Below are 15,488 nucleotides of genomic sequence, written 5' to 3' on the forward strand. Positions count from 1 at the left end.
AAGTTTTCTATGTTGCCGACTGTACGCTATCTGCTGAATTTCGACCATACATTATTTTGCCTTTCAGAGCTTTCTTGTATCGGGCATTCCACCGATGTCTTCCTCAGTTCCTTTTTCCAGACGTCTGTGGAATACATTTCCCTACAGCACCAGTAGTTTTCGGAGTTATCAAGCATTGAGATTCGTTCATACTTAAGGGCGTTATTGACGAACGGGGCACTGTTGAAAGTTCTCTGAACCACTTCTAGTCAGCAGCCTGCACTTTAATCTGCGTGTTTTCTTTATGCCTTTCTCTCTTTTTTTAGGACTATTTAAAAATTTGGTTTGTGCCTTACAAAATTGTGGAAGTGATCTCCGCTATTAACATCCCACTCAGTTGTAGCCAACATGAATAAAGGGTCAATGACAATATCTATTGCTGAGTATTTGTTGCGTGCAATGCTTTTTGCTGTTTTCTGCTCTAATATTTTTGCTCTTTTTTTAAGTAGACATGCTCCAGAGGACGTTAAAAAATGTTTGACAAACGCACCTTGGGACTCGGTTTTTGTACAATGCCGTAGCTTGTGATGCGCATTAAAATCTGCAATCAGTAAGAATGGTTCCGGAAATAAACCCATGAGTTTACTTACTCCGAGTTATAACGGCGATGATCCGGTCGGACATATAGAGAACATACATTTACAAACATTAATCTGAAAAAATAAGATTCTGATTGCCACCGCCTCTAAATCAGAAGCTAATTGAGGCTTTTACATCGAATTGATTTCTGAGTCACAATGGCAAGGTCACCTGATGACTGAGCGCTGTCTTGCCTGTCCTTCCGGAGCTCAGCATTCTGATTAAAAAAACTTGTGTCCGATGGGAGGTCCGATAGGTTGGTATTTCGTTAATATTTTTTATATATCATTCAAGTTTTTATAAGCCCTCGACAATTACACACCATGATAATCTCAGCAGATATGATTATAATTGGGGCGAAAGAAAAAGGGGTGGCTATTATTTAGACATAACCGATTTTCCTTTCAACCGGTGCAGAAGACCGTGCCGCTCTTTGAGGGACTCCTTTCGCGTTTCTGGCACAGAGGACTCCGGAGTCACTTCTATCACCTGCCATGAAGGCACTCAAATAGATGACAATTTCTCAAAAAGGAAAGGGTCCCATTTAGTTCTCTTTTTTTTGGCCAGAAGACTGCGATACTTACCCTGGGACATTAGAAGATGTTCCAGACGGTGTGTGCTTGGCGGTTGGCCGAGATAGGGGTACATCAGAAACTCTGTATTTTGTGGCCTCCGTTATTAGACGCCGCCCAGTGCCCTTCGTGCTGCATCAGCACAATCACGTGTGGAGAGATGCAGGAGCTTCTTCCGAGCGGCTGCAAATGTATTGTTTTAAAGCACCTTTTCCTGTATCACATTTTTTTTTTAATTTTTGAATGTTTCGCAGGTTGGGACAGTTGGGGCATTCCATTTAAGTGACATCTCAGATCTCACTAGGGTGCTCATGGGCTCCTCACTTTGCACATGAAAGTTCCGCGCGACATGCTTAAGTTTTGTGTTCATATTATGGACACAGATGCCGCTCAGAACTTACGGTTTATGAACCGAACATAAGTTTGACATGGAGTCGAAATTTACCTTGGATGAATTTTGTATTTACAGTGTCCAATAAACGCATCCGACTAAATGTGAGCACTATGTGTGGCGCCACTACCTTACCATCGTTTCGCCTTATAGTTATGCGGCAGCGGCAAAGGGCAAAGGCTCCTTAATCGCGGGAGGCTTCCAAGAGGACATAGTCTCTCGGATGAACCTGCGTTCAGATATTAAACCTTGCACGGTGTTCAGGCTACGATGTGGCGTTATAGAAACAGGTAGGTGAGCGAAGTGTTGCTGTTTGTGGAATACCTCATATTCGTCTTTCCGTGAACCTTCGATTAGAAGGGCGCAAGACCAGAGTTTTTTCGCCTTATAGTCATTTTCCAATAGTTAATACTCGAATTGCCGACAGCATCTGGAGCCTTATCCCCAAATGAATTAAAAAAAGCTGAGAAAGTGTTCACAGACAGATCGAGGTTTGGAATGATTTGCTTCGATGCGAACTCTTTTCAGAGACCGATCACATTTTCTTCAGGCAAGATATATGATACGTGTATCCTGACAGTCTTAATACGCTGCCAGTGGTTCACTGTAATATGCACAGAAATGTTCCGGACCGATCCACCTGTTAGAAAGAGAGGAGGCCCATCGGCCGGAGCGTGACCATGCCCTCGACGACCAAGGTTTATGGTTTCTGCCCTCCACCTTGCAACCTATTGCCACGGTGCAAAACACAACTTAGGTAAGGGTGCTCAGGATGTGTGGTGGTTCCCGGCACTACACTTTGTTGCTCAAGGTTGCACTGAGGGTAAAAGCTCCTTTTGATGATTGTATATTTCCGCAAGGCATTAAGAAATTTTATGTATTTCAAATAGGTCGCGAATATTGTGCAGCAGGTCTGGCTTGGAGTTTTTCTTGCCTAGCTTAGCAACGTTTGAATAGGTGCCGGAAATTTGGGTGTTCCCTGGCAAAATTATTCTGAACCTTAAAATATTCACAGAAAACTAGGACCCTATTTTAGATCTGGGGAAATAAACAAGACTCTAAAGCCGCTTGAATTCTCAGCGCTAAAGCTTCGCCGGTGGTGAAATATATACTGAGCTTAGTACTTAGCCGTTGGTGGGATACTAAACTTCTTCTAAAGCTAAACCTCACTAGGCATACAAAACTTCTCATCAGTTGGTGAATCGGAAGTACCGTTGTCGCCTTCCGTAAATGCCCTGAATAATATCTCGTTAGTTAGGTAGCATTTATGTTTCACTAAGTTAAAACGACCATATCGGCGTCACATGGACTGTTTCCGTCTCCAGTTTATTTCTGGGGCTAGGTTATAGATTCCCTATAGTTCGGTCAGTGACGTCTCATCTAGAAACATTAGTTATTGCTCGAGCTCTAACGTTTGGCACTCCGCAATGCGATAACTAAGAGGAAGTCCCTGTGTAGCGGACCTCATTCTCCATGCCGTGCAGGCACCGCGACACGCAGAGTGCAACATTTATGCAGTTTTAAAAACCCCCACATGCAAACTTTAAACAAAAAATGACAAGAAATAGGTTTCTAGACAGGGTGCCTAGTGGCGGGGCGGCGCGTGGAGAGGTCCAGTATGGTCGCGGGAAGAGGTATGGCGTGGCGTGATGAGGAGAGGAGAAGGTAAATATTCTGACTTGGACGCCAAAACAAATTGCAAGAATTATAAGCTTCCATGTCAAACTTTGCGTTTGCATAAACCAGGAAAGCAACCAGGACAGCAACGGAGGAAGAATGCTCCGAATTAAAGCGCTACCATGCAAATTGTGTACCTTTTATATTCTAGTACTTTTCGTGACAAGAATCTTCAGCATGAGAAGTTGCGATTTCAACTAGCATTCTCTTTTGTCGAAACCGATGTTGTTAAGTCGCCTAACAGAACTTGTACGTTTGTTTGGTAGCAGCATCGCCTGCAGTGCAAACCTAGCCCACTTAACAACGACAGGCATAAATGCTTCTGTCAAAAATCTTCCAGATTCAAGTGGTCTCTGGCTTGAATATTTGCTGTTAGGGCGCTGTCTGATGGCTGTGTGATCCCTGTTATTTATTATGGTCTGCCTTCTATATTGTAAACACCAATTTCAAAGCCTACCATCATGGATCGGTTTTTCCCTACCACATGCAGTACAATGGTGCAGTTGATATAGAAGCAATAGCCTGTTTATCTACTGTCCCCCCCCCCCCCTTATCTTTTATTAGAATTCTCGAAAACGAGCGTCGTTTGTGTACACTGCATTTCTTCATTGCAATCACAGCGAGGAATATTTTTTTTTGTTTCTCAAAAAATGAGAAAAGGGAACGCTATACAACTTCATTCTGGCCATGCAATTACGATAAAAGCAGCGCAGCGCACATTTGAGAGCGAAGCCAACGAGCGAGCAGTTTTTCTTCGCTAACTGAGCTGTCAGATGATGTGAGAGGTATGCCTCAGAATTTGAACTAACTTCCCCGTCGTGCATTTTTCTTTTTTTTTATCTTTCTCTCCTTCAGCAATTTCAGCCCAACATTCACGGACACGTACGAATGGTGCCCCGAAAAGCGAAACGCGCGTACTTGCATTCCGAAGAGACGCGAAAAGCAGAAATGCAATCCAGGAAAGCAAACGTTAGCAGCACACGCGCCGACCGATGGACAAAACGTGGAGCATAGAAGCTGGGGCCGGTTGGCCGAATTAGAGGCTGAAGAAAGGACGAAAAAAGATAACATAAAAGTACGAAGAAACAAGGAAACGAGTGGAACAGGGTGCACACGTACAGCAGGGCCGAAAAAGAACGAAAAAAAACAAAGAAATGAAACGTCAGGGAAAAGGCGAGCCAGCACCAAGAGCCTTCCATTCATTTGCGCAGCCGCTCTCCGCTCTGCATACTGCAAAGGTGGCCACGAGTTCTCCGGTGAAGCGGCCGAAGGACGTGCAGGGTCGGAAAGCGTTGGAAGGTGGAGCGGGTGCGGGCGAGAGTTGAAGGGAATCAAAATGAGGAAGCGGGGGAGACGACGAAGAGGTGGAAAGGAACAAATGAGAATGAACAGCGGGCGGCAGACCACGTCAGTTGGGGGCCCACCAATGCGCGGGGCAATAAAAAACATTCAGTGGTGGCCGGCGCTGGCTCGCCCGTCGTGGTTGGTGCCCTCTCTCTTCCACATCCTCCTCTCATCTCTGGATGCTTCTCCTCAGACTGAGCGGGCAGGAAAAAGAAGAACTATGCAAAGCTTCAATAAAGCATTGAGGTACTGAAAGAGAGATAGGGATGAAAAGAAAGAGCAGAAAGAGGTGCTGCTTTCACCGTTCGCGCCGGCAGCGGCAGCCGACGTTGAAAGAAAGAAGGAAAAGAGGGAAAGAAGGGCGGAGAGGGAGAGAGGATGCCGGAGCAGGGAGAGGAGCGAAGAGATGGCGGCGGAGGATGCTGCGAGCATCCTCCTCCATCCCCATTAGCTTCGCGCGCCAGCAGAGGAGCGCCGCTCTGTGGCGAACTTGGCAACCAATCGCGGAGTCCCGGGCCCCGACCGCGATATCGCCGTCAGTCGCGCGGCGCGACCGAGTTGCCCCCAGCTCTAGAGCTCCTTTTCTCGGACCCGCTCTCTGCTGCTGTCGCCGCGGCTTTTCTGCGCTGTGCTGCTGCCGCTGCTGCCTCTGCAGAGTGTGTGCGCGCGTGGTTGTGTTTTTGTGTGTCGTCCGCGCCGCAGCCAACCAGTCGTGTACGAAGGCGACACGAAAGTAACGCTTCTGGCGGCCTCTAATCGTTTAACACCCTTTAACCGCGTGTGTTACCTTGACGCTTCGCTTGAAAGAGCGCGCTACTCAAACGAGGAACGATTAAGGACGCTTTTTTCTCTCTTATTGCAAAATTCGTAAAGTGAAAAGAAGGCTCCGCCTCGTGGAGTGCGTTTGTTTTGGACTGGTGTGGTGTGGACTGTTTGCCTGCCGCAGCGGGTCGAGAACAACGCCGGAAAAGACCCGACGATTACCTGCTTATTGAACACCGAGTGCATTCCAACGAATGTGACAGTTTGATGGCGGCGAGCGGCGTTGGTCGCTGTCGGCTCGGCCGGCGGGCGTAGCTTTCGTGACAGGCAAGTGTTTCGCGCTGAGGAATCACTTCGTTCGGCAAGGGAGCTTCTCCCTCACCCAGCTCCCGTGAAGGCGGCGGAGGCGAGGAGAGTTTTCTGCCTCAACTTCTGTGACGAGTGACGGGCCAGGAGGCTGTCTGCTCTGCGTCGGTGGGATTCAATTGTCTGCACGTACGGACGCACTGACGAGTGAATGCTGCACCGGTTTTGACGCCGATTTGGAGCGCACAGAGGATTGAAGTGCATGTTCTTCTGGCAGCGAGCTTTGGGGATCGAAATCTGCGTGGTAAATCCTTCCGACGTGCGCCGGTAAGAGCATGTTCTGGTACTTACTGCGAAACGCAGCGAGGCACGAGGAAGGGGTGAATACCTTTTATGCTCAGGAAGGCTGTCGTGACTAACGACGCTGCCACCCGGAATGTTAAAAATGGATTACAGCTGGCGCCTCACTGCGTAAATTTCATCGGATCTGTTTGCCCCTCTCTGCTTTTTTCGCGCCTCCATCATGTTTTTTAAGTTGCCAACCAATCGTAATATTTGTATTTTACGATCCCTCCCCACTTGCGTTTGTGTGATGTTTGATGGTCCTTTAGGTTGATGAAAAAAAGATCGACTATGCCGAGAGATAATGAAGGCCATGATGACCAGAACAACAAAACAGCAAGGACATTTTACACTACGTATCGCGCTCCAATTAAGAGTAGGAGAGAGTGGCAATCAATGTCTCGATTTGCGACCCATTTCAGCTCGCGTTTCGAAATGATGCAGAACTTAAGGAACGCCTGCTCACGCCTATAGCATGGTCGCATGGGGTAGTTGATTTAAGGCAGATTTGACGCAATAGTTGTCGCTGCTAGCTGTGAGCGCCTGACATTGCCGGGTCTATTGTCGCCCAAGGACATTTCATGTGCGAACAACATGTTTCGGACGAATGGCTTTTTAACATGCATCTCTTGTTAGGTGCGCTTAAAAAAAAATTGGCTTGCGTTTGGAGTACACCAGTCGGATGGCCATGCTTTGGTGGAGTCACAGTGAAAACACGAGGCTAGACACTGTTTTCTGCTTTGCTGATCTCTAAGCTGTTTAAAGGGAAGCAAATAAGGGCATGACCCTTTCCTCTGCCTATGAAATAGAGATAAGCAAATGCCTTCCTGCCTCTAGGCAAATTTCACCATGGGGCGTTGGTAATATTCAAATTTATTCACAGTACAAGCGCGAAAGCAATCTTAGAAAATTTTATGCAGACATAGTGAGTAATGCAATCATCTTCTGCCAAGTACAGTCCGTCTGTCCTTCCTGTGCATCTTTTATTTTATTTACATACCCTATAGATTTAGTGTAATGGTCGATTGACGTTCCGTAATCAGTAAAGGTTGCGTAGGTGTTAAGCCTCATTTAACTTCTGCTAGAATACTAGGGTTCACAGTACGAGGACAAGATGTGTGGGCGGCTACTGTGGGGATCAAAATTTGCAGTACTGGGAAAAACAGAGAAGATGATGTAGCCTTGGAGCTGATGAGTTCTGCTATTTCCTTTGAGCGACAGTTAAAATATGAAGCTTGCGTAATTTCGAAATGATGACGTTTGTCATTTCTTTGCTGTTTTTTCTCATGCGATATAATACTTCCATTTTTTCTTAACACAGTTTTTCATGCCTTCTTTTTGGTAAATAGGGACGACTGCACGTGCAAATAGCCAGCGTGTTTTCAGCCACCGAAACTTCATCAAATTCTGAAGCGTTATCATAAAGTTGTTCTCGAACTCTAAAGCATAAGGCAGTATGTCAAACATTGAAGTCGACAAAGAGCATGCCTGATCAAAGAATAACCTTTATTTTTGCAGCTTAGCCTATTTAGAGGTAGAGCAACAATTTCAAAGCGCGCCCCTGGATACTCTGAAATGTAGCGGTGCTTAGTAATTTAATTCCGCTGCGAAAGTAGACCGTGATCTCGGGTCCTACAACAGTGTTGATAGAACAAATGCTATTAGATGACCATTAGAGAGATACGCCTAGGCTAAGGAGCCGAACAAAAATGCACATTCTGTCGATTGCGCGACTTCGTAGGGCTACGATGACGATGGTTCGAAACATACTATTCTGCTCACTTTTCAACTTAGCAATTGCTTACACAACACTCATCCTCTTCAACATTTCAGTACTTGCTTCGACCAGTGTGCATTTTCTTCTCAGCAGAGAAGCATGAAGAAAAGATGTCATCTTCAGAGTGTATTTCCACCCACGTTTCCTAAAGAGGCTTGTTTGAATGGGGCTGCTCTAATAAAAAAAAATTAATTCCATTTGATTTCCATTTCATAAGAAAGAGACCTTGTTTACAGTATTAATGATTACTACACTTACCAATCCTTACTTTGCTCTCCCGCCTAAAGTTTCCCGAAAACACCGATTTTGAATGGTCTGACATGAACAAGGATGAAATGCTCAAAACGCGGAAGAGAATATGACTAGGAAAAGGGGCAGCATTTGTTAATAAATCGCTATTATTTCTTTTTTACGTATCGATTGCCGGCTCCACTTTCCTCTAGAGAGAGCCTAGATTTTCACCGTGTCCTCTTCTCTCATCATTTCTTTTCTGCTGGGAGTGTGTGCAGTAGTAAATCATAATTTTCGCGCGGATGGACGTATTACGAAACTATGGATCCTGAGCGTGGCGTCTTGTTAATGTTAGTTAATTCCGCACGCTCGCACCCGCCTTGCTGACCTAAGTGATACCAATATCTGCGAATGTAGCTCCAAAGTAAATAGCTGACGCAGTCCTGCCTCTGTTGGCAGAACGCATGGTAATTTGAAAACACAGCAGGTTAGAAAAATCTTCTTCCCTTTTAATGCGAAAGAATCAGAAGCTTCATCGGAAAGAAAATGCGTAGACGGAAGCTAATCTCGCTGATTGGCGGGAATGAATTGACGTCACCAGACCGAAGCATTTCTATCCACTGGAAGGAAGTGGCCTCACTTCCGGTAAATCGAACACATTGCTAACGCGTAACAAAATTAGGTGCCACTGTGAACTTTTGTTCTGGGGTAATTTATGGGATTAGAAGAAAGACTGAGTATTGCCGTTTATTTGAATTCTTTAGTTTTGTTTCTGCTGCGATCTCTTTCAGAAGGCGAGCTGTCTCAGCCGGTAGATGGGGCAATCTCCACTTTTACAACAATCCGTCGAACTAGGCGTGAAAGCGAGCGCAAGGCTTTCCTTAAATTGGCGTGGCTCGCATGAAAAACTTTCACTGTCACTGTCTAGTCTCGCAGCTACATGTACTACGCGGCCGTTCAGCGGGCTGCGATATCAGTATTGGCCGTGCACAAACGCACAATTTCTTCTCTATTTTACGGCAAGAAATGATTTTCACGCCTTGCGTGTTGAAGTAACTTTTCGTCTAGTACGACCGCAGTGAAAGTACCGTCACCCGAGGCTTCTTTGCATGCCTCATGAAGACGACATCCATGCTCTTCGAAATACATCGAATGTGGAAGGGCAGGGTAACACTAATGTTACTCTCACCAAACATTTTGCATTTACAACTTAAAAGTACGCTTTCCGAAAACCTTTTAAGGAATCCAGTATCCTGCTTTATTCAACCAGAAGGACCTTCTTAAAGGAAGCAAATGAAGCAAGCTCCTATATAACTTACAGGAACACGTATCATGTACTTAACTTTAAAACACTTGTTAGTATCATTTAACATCATTACTGCATTTACTTACAAATTGATCAATTTCTCGTGTAGTTCGAGACCCTAACTTCGGGAAGTTGGAAAAAGTAAAAGTTGGGCTTACAATATCGTATACGTCGCCCAACAGAAGCTACAAGAAACCAAAATGATAGTATCGGGATGGGAAGAGTACGTTTTATCATTGCTAATGCAGCATACGTGCGAAAAACACCTCACCGGAGACAAGGAGAAACAGAGAGTAGCAAGTTCAAGGTATGCTTTATATTTGAAATTTTACGTCACACCTGGGATTTTTCAATTTGCCAGAAACGAATCAAAGCAACGAAGGAGTACCCAGGCTTTTATTATGTGTTAGTGAGTTTGGTAAAGTTATATTAGGTTTTAACTATTGATTATTGGTTAAAAATATGCGACAAACACGGTCACAAATCAAAACTTGCTTCATAGCATCGTACTATGAACCGAAGTTGGTTCATTGGATGATGAATTCGGCAGTTAGGCATCACAAGAATTACACGCTCAAGAAGCTGATGATGAAGCATGCCCTCATTGTGTCAAAGAAAACTTATCGAATCAAAGAGCCGACGTATAACGGAAGGAATCAAACCGACATTCATCTGCTAATGCTGACTAGGGCATAAATATAAACATTAGTATCATTCTCCAGAGCAAGTGCTGTTAATTATGCATGAGTGCGCCCTTATAAGTGTTTGTTTTTCTCTTAACTCCCGGATAAGCACAAATGTATTCATCGTTTATCTTTGATCGCTTCTTGTGCTCAGAACCGTCATTCAACTTTCCGGTTTATGGACGTGCTGTCTCGTTCAGCCACATACATATTTTAATATCAATATTTTAACTATACCATAAGCTATTTTCAAGAAGAGGTATATAATGTATTCGCGAGATCTTAACGTGAGGATTTATTGAGACGCGTTTGTAATCTTTATGAGGTATATTTCTTTCAGCCCTTTGTACGCCATAATAATTACTGATCGATGCGTGTAAATCCTGCGGTAACCAGACAGCTCTGCGCCGCTTCTGCTGACTTAAGCCACTCGTGAAGAAACCAGATAGGGAGTGTGAGGGCAAGTGGATGTAAAAAAAAAGATTTGTTATAAAGGTATGTTAACACTGCTTTTACTTCCAATGGTTTAAAGCTGCGGTTCATTTATGACTAAATTCACGTCATTATTAAAGCTTAATATCAAAGTTTTTTTGATGATATGAGCGTTATCGCAGTACAAAATTCCACTAGGCCTGCAAATTTTTATTTATACTTCATTCGTTCCTCGTCCTTTAACTGCCACTGTAGCATACACATCACTCGTATCTTCTTCGCTCAGGCCGCTGAAGTGTCTCAGTAGTTACGGCGCCCGGCTACTGATCCGAAAGACGCGGGTTCGATCCCCGCCGCTGCAGTCGAATTTCAATGAAGGCGAAACTCTAGAAGCCCGTGTACTGTGCGACGTCAGCGCACGCAAGAGAACCCCAGGAGGCCGACATTTCCGGAGCCCTTCACTACGGCGTCCCTCATACCTTGAGTTGCTTTGGGATGTTTAACTCCCATAAAAAATGTATCTTCTTTCTTCACAAAACGATGTGCAGCTGAATAAAATCATATAATTAATTCACCCCCACGCCCTGTCTAACCTGTACGGGCATGGACTTATTTTTCTCTATTTACACCCGAATCAAAGTAAGAAATATCGACGCACCCATTTTAGTGCAGAGCTTTCGCCGACAGCGTGGGAGCAGAGACTACAAAAAAGAAGTCATCATGCAAGAGAATGGCAGGAAATAGAAAAATTGTCAATGGTAATACGCAGCACTAAAAGCGCTCGACAGAATCGAAGAAGACTATGGAAAGGAGCAGTATGTTCGGTCATACTTATTTGCTATTGCAGTGTTGGCGAAAAGAAAGACCCGGACACAGAAAGCGCACAAAAGTAACCTTGAATTCTTCCAAATAAGCGGATATATTAGAAGCGATGGGGTGTTTTAACATGAAAGAAAAACTAAAAGCAAGGGTTCAAGAGTCCGCAGTTCAAAGAAAAAGCACAGCTGTCCGCGTTGATATGCTTCTGCGCGGCTGCGGAGTATCTGCTATATACACGCAGACATCGAAGCCCTGCATTACGTGGAACGGGTTTTGTGCGGATTAGAGCCGGCTGCAGAAATTTTCCCTGCTTCCACGATGAGGACAGTGCACACTGAACGCGACCAAAAGCGCAATTCCAAAGGAAAAATTGTACGAGTGGAATAAAACCACCAGACTGCAAAACGAAAATGAGAAATGTAATGAAAGACACGTATACCGAAAGGTCATGTAGATATATAAAGCCAGGGTGCAGGAGCAGAGACCGACAGAACTGTAGGGTCTCTTTTCATTATTGGTTTATCCCTCGTTTCAGGAGCGTTCTCCGTCACTGCTCGACGTGGAAGCCCATGGAGCGGCGTTTATCTCTCCGGGATCCTCTGGAATTTATGCTCGAATACGTTTTATTTATTTTTTATTTTTGTTTTCCTAATACTGGTTCGTGTTTTCCTCTCCGCACGGCTGCTCCCCTTGGCAGATACTCTCTCAGCGCTGAGCCGTCGTAATGGCTACGTTTCGCAGTCGTCGGCGACACAGTGCCTTGCCCAATGTTCGATAGGCTGTCGGAGGGAACTCTCTCTTTGCTCGTTGCTAGTTGCTTGAATTTGTGGGCATGAGGGCCACGGAACGCCGACATTTTCCGCACGATTACACAACTTTTATTTGTGGATTCTCTTTGCAGTGACATCCTCCGGCAACATTTCGACTTCTTAGCATACTAAACCGTTGCGGGGCTAGTTGGTGATGCATGTTTCTTTTCTTGAAATTAAACTGCGCTATATATGTAGACGAATACACAGAAAGACATGAGAGGACAGGCGCTGACTCCGACTACGTTCGTTGAACCTATAAAAAAGACGATAGTGAGCGCATGCGCACCCATGCCCACAGAACGAAAAGGTCAAGAAAGAGTGCGAGGGGGGAAGGGGATGAGGTCGCAAAACAATTTTTTCCAAGATGACAGCCGTAAAGCACTGCAGATTAAGAACAGCAGACTGCATTTAATCGCCTAGTTTTAAGCAATTTGATATTTTCTGCACCGTGTAAATCGGCCAAGATGTGCCCTAAGGTCAGCAGTAGTAGCCTTGCAACTTCTGGCTGCGGAGTCAAACACGCAAAGCCCTTCGTTCGGTGTGCCACGGGTGTGGTCTTTGAGATCTCTCTTTCTTGTGGCAAAGTGTACGTTGGCCAAACTGGGCGGTGTGTTAATGAGTGTGCCAGGGAACATGAAAGAACGTTGGAAAACGCTTCAATTTCGTGCATGAATCTACCCGCCCATTGCCATTCTTGCAAGAATGAAAACGATCAGAACTGTGAGCCACGACTTGACAAAATCAAAATTCTGACGAGGAGCAACGACAGATTACCTCGGCAAATATTGGTAGCCTTTTTTATCAAGGCGAGAGGTGACATGTGTGTTAGCACCACTTCTGTCTCCCTGCTTGCCAGTGAATTCACATTGCTTAGAACTAGAGGATTAAATACGATGTGCTGTTCTTAATCTGCACTGCTTTATTACTGTCATCTTGGAAAAAATTGTTCTGCGACCTCAACCCCCACCCCCACCCCGCCCCTCCCCGCTTTCTGGACACTTTCGTTCTGTGGGCATAGGTGCGCATGCGCTCACTATCGACTTTTTACATGTTTAACGAACATTCTCGTTAATAAACATAGTTGGAGTCAGCGCCCGTTCTGTGATGTCTTTCTGTATATTCGTTCATATATGTAGCGCTGTTTAATTTCTTTAGGATGAACACAGGATATTCTGGCTGTCGGAAAAGCCCTGTTGAATTGTGACAGCCGTTCATTGAATTGCACTTAGGTTGGCAAAGAGGAAGAACGCAGACTATGGATCCCACTAGGTTCGATAACTGGTGCAAGTAGCGTACGCGTGCAGTAAGACCACTGGATGAAAACTTATGCGCGAGTAACTCGGGCACTTATATGAAGTCTCTTCGGATGGATGTCCTAGAAATAAATACGAATGTGTCAGGACTCCCAAAACATTAATTTACACTTGTCACATCAAACCGCCAAACGCGGAAAATAACTCTCTATTTGCTGCATACACAGCTACCACGGTTCTTGTCTTTACTTATCAGTTGCGGTCTTAGAGATCAATTGACAGTTCCTTGAGTGAAACGCTGTCGACAATCAAACCTGTTTCCAGTCCGAGCGAGGTACCTATCCTATGAGTAAACTTTTGTGACAAATGTCACCTCGAGCTCCGTATATTCTGTAATAGAATTATTTGGTATGGTTTATTAGCTTCTAGCTGTTTCCCGCTACGCTGCATCAGGAAAAACACACGTTTCACGAAGTGCTTGTACTAATGTGGAGGCCATGTCTGGCGCCAACAACTTAAGGATTGATCCTCAAAGAGTTCGCACATAGAAACTGTTCGTGCGTTGCTCGGTGCTACCTCAGAAATCACGAGGGCCCAGCGTGCCACAGCCATGTCCCCTGACCCGATTTGCTGGTGGCAGTCGTGGTTCACATTTCTGGGCATTCAAACTGAGAGGGAAGATAGCGGCGATGGAACAATACCAAGCGTTGAGAGGTAATGCGAGAGCGAAAAGCTATTAGTAAATGGTGCCCAGACACCTACTATTCGTCCTGCCGTTCTGTGGGGCAGTTGGCACACCCTTTCACGCAGTTTGGGAATGTCAAGAAAACCCAGTCATGGACAGCAATCCCGATCCGACATATGAGCGCTGGGAGGCAACCCTTCATAGCCACAGTCCCCTCGACAAGAAATCGCTCGTTGAGAGGGCCGGATTATGATGGCGACCAATGGGTTCTCCTACTGAACCCAGCGAGTATTTATGCTTATAATAATTGTTTTTCCTCCTCCTTCACCTCGGGAAAAGAAGCGGAGCTCAGAAATGTTGGATACGAACTGAACCGAAGTGAACAACATGAACAAGATACAGCGTGTAAGGAGAAAATCTTCGGGCTCCGGTTCTGCCTCGCTACTCCTACCGACTTAAACCTTTTTAGCTGCAGAAGGATCAAATGTTTAGCAACGCTCTGCACTCTCGGCTCGCCAATGGTGCAAGAAGCCTTTCAAAAGGCATGGGTCGCTTGTAGAACACATGTAGGAGCTGAGCCTTCCTCTACTCCTTGTTAACAAGGGTGTCCCTGGACCATTCCTTGGAGCCGTTCATTATTTTTTTTTTTGATGCCGTAGAATTTTGTGCAAAATTTTCCTAGTGCTATTACGCATAAGCACCTTATGCTTTTTTCCCTCAACCTAAAGGTGTTATTTCACAATCCTAGGTTCTACGCTCTAAAAGGGCCACTCGAGAAAATGGCAGCGCGCACAGACATTGGAGACGAGGATAACAAGCAGCTTAAGTGTGGCGATAAGGCTGTCTGCGTATGTATTAGGCATTCCATTTTAGGTCGAGAAGCACTGAAAACTGAAATCGGCAACATATCAATAAAAAAATCTGAGAAACAAGCTACTGGGAGCATCATTATATGGAAGCTTAAACTGTGACAGTGGTGAATTTTTTTTACCATCTTAATTTTTTTTTGGAAATCTCAAACTTTGTTTCGCTCCCAATTCCTCACTGACTTAATTCTGCACCCTGCGAAACCAACGTAAATCGGGTAAGTCTAGGTTATTATATTCATTCAGGAATTTTTGTATAGCCACTGGAAATAATAAGACAATAATCTTTTCAAAACAGGCAACGTAAGATGGCAGAGAAATTTATCCTCGAACTAACCTTTCAGGCTCTGAGACATGTAGCCCTTGCGGCAGTCGAGCAAGAACTTGAAGAAAAGGAGGTACACATCTCCAGACAACAGAAGACATTTACAATTCTGAGCTAGGATTAACTGAAGAAGCAGTCACTGGCTATAGTCGAAAAGAACAGACCTTTAGAAACACGTACATGTTTCTTATTCAAATGAGCTGTACAGGAGCGGTGGCGAATTTATATGCAAAGAATGTGGTGCAATGATTGGGCCCAGATGTTTAGCATAGGGTCTTCGCTCTTGA

The 15,488-nt window shown here is 45.0% G+C and overlaps 1 protein-coding gene across 4 annotated transcripts in view; it reads left to right on the forward strand.

Moving 5' to 3' along the window:
• The first annotated feature begins 5,137 nt into the window (after positions 1–5,137).
• The window catches only part of LOC144136458 (protein turtle homolog B-like), a 356,448-nt gene continuing 346,097 nt past the window's right edge, over positions 5,138–15,488 (forward strand). For 2 of the 4 annotated variants that reach the window (XM_077668795.1, XM_077668798.1), the window contains exon 1: positions 5,864–5,997. The gene's annotated coding sequence lies outside the window, so the exon portion shown is untranslated. Of the gene's footprint in view, positions 5,998–15,488 lie in introns of all 4 variants that reach the window. The other 2 variants (XM_077668793.1, XM_077668797.1) reach the window with 2 other exon arrangements.

Source organism: Amblyomma americanum, chromosome 6, assembly GCF_052857255.1.
Source record: "Amblyomma americanum isolate KBUSLIRL-KWMA chromosome 6, ASM5285725v1, whole genome shotgun sequence".
Taxonomy (NCBI): Eukaryota; Metazoa; Arthropoda; class Arachnida; order Ixodida; family Ixodidae; genus Amblyomma; species Amblyomma americanum.